Below are 6,447 nucleotides of genomic sequence, written 5' to 3'. Positions count from 1 at the left end.
ATCCCCCGAGGACTCACCCGATTAACCTGCTGCAGTTCTGACCCCGCCAAGGTAACCGCTCCCATCCTTAGCCATCAGGCATTTGCATCGGGGGGCGTTCTTTATTGCAGTCCCGCTTGGAATCCGTATTGCCACCCCTTCCCCCTTCACTTGCTTAGAGTCTCTCGGAGGAAAAAAAAAAAAAAAAAAGAAAAGAAAAATAAATGATACCCTCTCCACGAAGCAGACATCAGCAGTGTCCACCTCTTGTAGACTCGCCTGGTCGAGACTGCAAAACTGCCAGGTGTTAGAGACACGGGTAAATTCGAATTGCAGTTAGATTTGTTCTTTCAACACCCCTCCCATCCCCCTTCCTGGTTACAGACTTCAGTGCCTGGTAAAGTGGTAAAGACCGAGGGCAGAGTTAGGGTACCCGGACTGTGAGTGTTTAGGGGGTGAGGGGACCTGGGGCTGGGGTCCTTGAGGGTGAAGGGGGTGTCAGGAGTTGAAGATTGCTCTCAGGGACATTTGCTGCCACTCTGGTGCTGGGTGTCCCTCCTGTCCTCTAAGCTGTCCCTTTCCAGGCTCCCCAACCCTTTCACCTTCCCCAGGGAGTCACGAAGTTGCCCAGAGGTCACTCGACCAAGTATTCCAAACTGCTTACCGTCGCCTCCTGCCCGCCCCCCCCCATCTGTCAGAGCGCCTGCAGGATAGCGTCCCGCGCACCCCCACCCCTCTCTGGATGGTGGGAGAGGGAATGACACTGGGGGCAAAGCTCGCTTCCTGCCCTCCCCTCTTCTGTCCTTCCAGCAGGCAACCTTTTCCTAAATGCAAACCCTCCCCCTCCCAGAATCTTAATGAGCAGTTCTGGAAGAGTTGGGAAAGGCCTGGAAACCCGGATAGCCTGGATGCTGTGGGATGACTGTTTGGCTGTGTTTATTTATTGTGCTTGCTTGGGTTGGGATCTGAGTTCCCACATGGCTCTGTGGTGCTTGTGCAGTAGTTTTCAGAGCTGGTGTGGGCGCAATTAGGCAGACACAGAGAAGGCAAGCGATTTGGCTGATGTAAATCAGAGGGCAGTGACTGAATAAAACTCTGTGACCCACCCACCCATCCCCCCCCCAAAATTTTTAAAAAGGAAGGGAAGGAGGAAGGGAGGGAACAGGGAGGGACAGAGGGAGGGAGGGAGGAAGGGAGGGAGGGAGGCAGGGAGAGGAGGACTTTCTCAGCCCTTGGGTTAAGAGACTTTGTTAGGCCCACCTATGACCTCTAGCTACTTTCAAAACACTCCAGCTAAGTTACTTAAAGATGAGGAGACCTTTAGATGTTGTAAAGCCTGTTCTAGTCAGCTGAATGACTTGGTCTAGTTGTGAAGAGAACCCCTTAATTTCTTATGCTGTCCAGAGACCAGTGTGGTTGGAAAACTCCCAAGTTCTGAAACAGCAGAAAAGAGCAAGCCTCAGAAATGTATTAGCAAGAAAGGTTTCAAGGTTGTTGATATATATTTTTAAATTTCTCCTCCTGTCCAGCAGATTTGATGCTATCAAAATGAATTAGCCAACCTGAGAAACAGCTCTGTCATTGTGAAAAAGAGAGGGACATTTGAATGGTTCTCAAATCTGAGCTCAGGAGTGGCAGCCCTCATGGTGGAGGGAAGTGACCTTGAAGGGGATTCTTTCCCTACCAACATGGAAGCAACTAGGCTGTAAGGAAGCTGGCCTCTGTGATCTCTTAAACATTGATTTGTCTGTTATCTGTACCCGTGTTATTTTGTCAAAGCAATTCTTATAACTCTTTAAACTTGCATTATGTAGGAATAAATGTGCGTCTGTTGTGACTGGCATCATGTCGCACTGTCCATTGACTGAGGTGATGGATGGATGTAAGGGATGCTTCCTTCTCTTTAGTAAATCAAAATAGTGTTGAAGTCTTCGTGCATGATACAAACTGAAATTTGCAGTCTTCTTTGCTAAGAATTGCTTGGGGGGACCAGGTGTGTTCCTGATGAGTGGTGCTCTAACAAAACAGACCAGATCAATTGATTAGGTTTCCCTGTGTGTATAGCTCAATTTACTCTGTACAATTTCCCCAGAAATTAAAAGGTTACCCAGAGAGTACCATGCGCCCATCTCCAACTGAGCACCACTTTTTACTGAAACAGTATTTCAATATAAAGTAATCATCAAGATTTTTCATCTTTCATTTTGAGCTCCAAAATTAAATCAGCATGTGTATGGCAGTATAGCACGATAAGGACCATCTAGTCACACAGACCACTGGAAGGCTCTCAGGAACAGCTATGAGCTGTGTCTGAGGAAGGCACTTTTGATTTGCAGTGAGAATTTTAGCAAGGGGCACAAGAGGCAATGGGCTTATACTAAAGGTTGATCCTAAATGTTTTTTTTTTCTCATTTTTAAACTCTTTTGCTATGCTTCTTAGTTGAACACTCAAGGCAAAACTTTTCTGAGGGCCCTAACGTTTTCTAAAAAACAAATCCCTGTATTCGTCTGTCATAGAAAAAGAGTTGTTTCTGGAAGGTTTTCCTTCCCTTTACAGATGTGCCAAACGAGTAGCTTTAATTTCTTTCTTTCTTTTTTATTTTTTTAATGTCTTGTGTGCTTTACTCTGCTAAATGCAAACCAACTCATATTCGAGGAGGTTAAAATTTGCCTTTGTAGGTTGACCTATGAAATCTCTTTCAGCTGGACATTCAAGATATAGTCATCCTAGTGAAAGACTTTATGATACAATGCAGAAAATGTGTATTTGTTTGGAAATTGTTGGAAAACTGTTGGAATGGAAAGATTTTTGAGGGAAAGGCCAAAAGCCACATTAATGAAGAAAAACACTGTTGAGATGCTTTTGAATAATAGATAGGCTATGTAATGGTCAACCACAAGATAAAATTTTTACACAGTATTTTTATGGCTTTAAATTGGCTGCAGTGTTATCCAAGCTTACTACTCTATTAAGTCATTATACTTTTCAATTATTTAACATTTCTGGCCAAGCTATCTTCTGTGGTCTTTTTCTGCACACATCAGAAATGATATGTACGTTAGTAATTGCTTGTTGTTAGTGTGAGGACTTTGCTTTGGAGCGAGGTTTAATTTTAACTTCTCGGGACAAACATTATGAAGAATGCATAGAGGAAAAAGGGCTGTTATGGATAAGCGAGCGCTGTGAAATGGGGAGAGCTGCAGCACTGAAATGTACCTAATACAATCTGATCTATTCTCACTACGAAACCTTGATGGTATCTGCCTCCTAGGTACTGTGCATTTGGAAATACTATATCTCTATTTAAATGCAGATCTTCAGTTTTCTCCAGGGAGCAGCTGCTGAATCTTTCAATTGAACCACTGGTAGGAGAAAATCAACTGAAAATTTCTCCATGAACAATAGCATCTGTCATTTTGAAATAATGATCACCAAGTATCACAATATTGTGACTTTAAAAAATTCATTTAAAATTATCTTCCTCAAGAAAAATCATGTACTGGGGCCTTTTGTGCAAACAAAGAAATTTTCTCTTTGGACTTTGTTGTTATTTGGTTACAGCTGTGACGTAATGTGGCTTTGAAATTTAGTGTTTAAGTTGGCTATGCCATCCTGTAGAGCATCTCAGCCTTCAACATCAGAGCAAAGAATCAGGAGAAAGTTCCATGTGTTCCTAGGTGCTCAGGCAGGAAGTTGGGGGTAGGGTGCTTGAGGAGAATTTAAGCTTCTCTCTCTTGTGGGCAATTTTTTTATTTCTATCTCTCTCTCTCCCTCTCTCTCTCTCTCTCTCTCTCTCTCTCTCTCTCTCTCTCTCTCTCCTGGGCATGGGACCCAGGGCATCTCACATACTAGGCAAGAACTCTACCTCTGAGCTACATCCCTAGCTTAAGGATGAATTCTCTCAAATAGCCCTATTCATCATAATATTTTGTTTGGAATCAGTGGAGGAAGGCTTAGCAGGACACCCTGAGCCTGAAAGGTTTTGTTTTAAGGGATAATTGCAAAAGGGCTCCCTGACTTTTGAAATAGAATGCTAATATACATACTTCATTGTTGTGATCCCTCAGGTTTAAGAAATTTAAGGGAAAAAAACCCTTGCAAATCTTTAAATGAACATTCCTGATAATGTGATCCTGATAACAGTTCCCAGGAGGATTCTACAACCCAAGTGTCCTTATCACACAGATAGGGAAGTTTTCTTTTTCTTGGAGATTAGATACCATTCCTGAATTCAACCCTGATTATTTCCAGTTGTGAAATGTCCTGCTTAGATTACCTCTGTTGTACTGGGTATATACCCAGCCTCCATTCTCCCTCAGTCATATGCACTGTGCACACGTGAATGTGTTTATAACATTAGACTCAATGACACCTGTAGCTGTAGAGAGGCATCATGAACATTTCAGAGGGAAGCCTCTACTTACATTTCTATCATGAAAGACACTTTGTCCATTTAAACTAGGTAATGATAATAATTGCCACACACACAAAAAGGACTGAATGTGTTTGGATTCTCCAGGACCCTGGAGAATCAACTTATAGTTGTTTCTGTTGGCACATCTGCAAATGTAAATAGCCTGGACGGAACTCTGAGAGGACTGCTAACTAATGACTCCATTTATTTTACCATTTATTTACCTCCCTTTATACAAACAAATTATTTTATCACCTTAGAAAATTTGCTTTTCTCATAATGATTTCCAGCTATTTTGAAGATCCAAATTCGGAATGCAATATTATGTGAAGCATAGCAAAACTTGTATATTCCTATGTTCATAGAGATTTTAGTGGTAGCATAGGCAACATTTTACTTTATTTGTGTTTCCGATTTAAATTCGATCTCCCTCCCATATATTAGATGAAAAGGGCTGATTTTATTCATGGTGTAATTTATTTTCACAAGTATCTATTTTTATTAGCTCAATTGTAGATTTGGGCATCAGATTTCCATATGTGTTAAATACTAACAAGAATAACTAACATTTGTCTGGTGAAAGGTAGTATATAACAATACATGATCCATAGCCTGCCCTTTGGAAGATTATTTATTGCTCTATCTTAAAAAGGCTGTCACTTCTTACAATGTAAACATTATGTGAGAATAGATTCTTCTCCCTCCCTCTCTTCCACCCCCCCTTTTCTTCATCCTCTTTTTTTTCTTCCTTTCTCCCTTAATGGGAGAAATAATCTAAGAACCTTTTGGGGGAGGGTTGAGCATGTATAATTGTTCACCATATATTTCTCTTGAAAAAGGAGACACAGCAGGCAACCCCACCTGAGTTTGGGAATATATCTTCAGCTCACTAGTGTTCTTGAGGGAAATGTAAGGTTGCAGAAATCATTTCATGCCCTGTATGTTTTCAAACATAAATCAGGAAAATGGTTAGCCAGTTACAGCTCTTCTTAGAGACTGGCGCTATTGTGCTGTAGTAAACATAGGCTATATATTTTTCCAAGTTATTATGTGTAGAGAGAAATCCAAAGTTGTCTGCTTAGATGAGCAGTTCCATTCCATTATTAGAGATTCATTTTCTGTTTACTATGAACATTTATTTTTTGAAAGTTGCAGAATTAGAACCCTAGTATCTGGTAGTCCTTTGGGCCAGTCACCATCACAGGTAGACGTTTACTCTTTATAGATAATGTGTAGATGACAGAATGCTGGTTTCACCCGAAGGTTGTCGGCAGTAATGCTAAGCAGTTAACAGTGCCATCCGTCATCCAATTCATCGGAGCACCATGGTGGATCTTTCAGTCCTCACGGCTCAAATGAAGGGGGCTGCTAGAAGCTCTCTAACTTACACTGCCCTGTGATTCTCAATTAAGTGATTGATTAATAATGAATCAACCAAATGATGATGCTCTACTCCATTCTTGTTCTGCAAGTTGTTTGTAACTATGACCAAAGGTCACGACCAGATGTAATCCTGTAGAGTACATAACGGAGCTCGAGTCCAGTGATTCAGGATGAAAACCTTGTGGATCTCAGTCAGGTTTCCATTCAGATATTTTCCTTTTAGGTCAAATGTCAGCTGAATGAAGCAAACTCTTTTCCCTACAAGAAACTATCTGAAATGGGAGTTCTTTTCATAAGCTAGATCATAAGAGCTGTTGTGATATGTTGCAATATTGTTTTATCAGTGATGCCCAAAATGTGAAGCATAGTTCAACCGTGACGCCAATGATGTACCTGGCGTAATGACAGTAGACCTGACAGTAGTTCATCACTTGTCTGGACATGGAGGCTGAAGGTTGAGGGGTTTGCACATGTGTCTGAAAGTCGAAGAGACAGCCGGAAACTTGCAGAGAGGCTGAGAGGGATTTTTAAAACGTTCAGGAGTTTTAGAGACTAGCAACAACATAGGGAGCTTTACCTTCTTTTGAAATGGTGAAACCTTAGCAGTATAGCTAAGGGTATGGGTTAGGGTTAGATTTGGGGCTTTTTTTTTTTTTTTTTTTTTGATTAC

General features: G+C 41.5%; 1 protein-coding gene across 2 annotated transcripts in view; it reads left to right on the top strand.

Moving 5' to 3' along the window:
• The window catches only part of Esrrg (estrogen related receptor gamma), a 635,772-nt gene that overhangs the window by 368 nt on the left and 628,957 nt on the right, over positions 1-6,447 (top strand). The window contains exon 1 of one of the 2 annotated variants that reach the window (XM_008834809.2): positions 1-51. The exons of the other annotated variant lie outside the window; for it this stretch is intronic. The gene's annotated coding sequence lies outside the window, so the exon portion shown is untranslated. The remainder of the gene's footprint in view (positions 52-6,447) is intronic. 2 annotated transcript variants of the gene reach the window in all.

The sequence above is a fragment of the Nannospalax galili genome, unplaced genomic scaffold (genome assembly GCF_000622305.1).
Source record: "Nannospalax galili isolate Female #2095 unplaced genomic scaffold, S.galili_v1.0 scaffold657, whole genome shotgun sequence".
Classification (NCBI taxonomy): domain Eukaryota; kingdom Metazoa; phylum Chordata; class Mammalia; order Rodentia; family Spalacidae; genus Nannospalax; species Nannospalax galili.
This window is presented reverse-complemented; position numbering and strand designations above follow the sequence as displayed.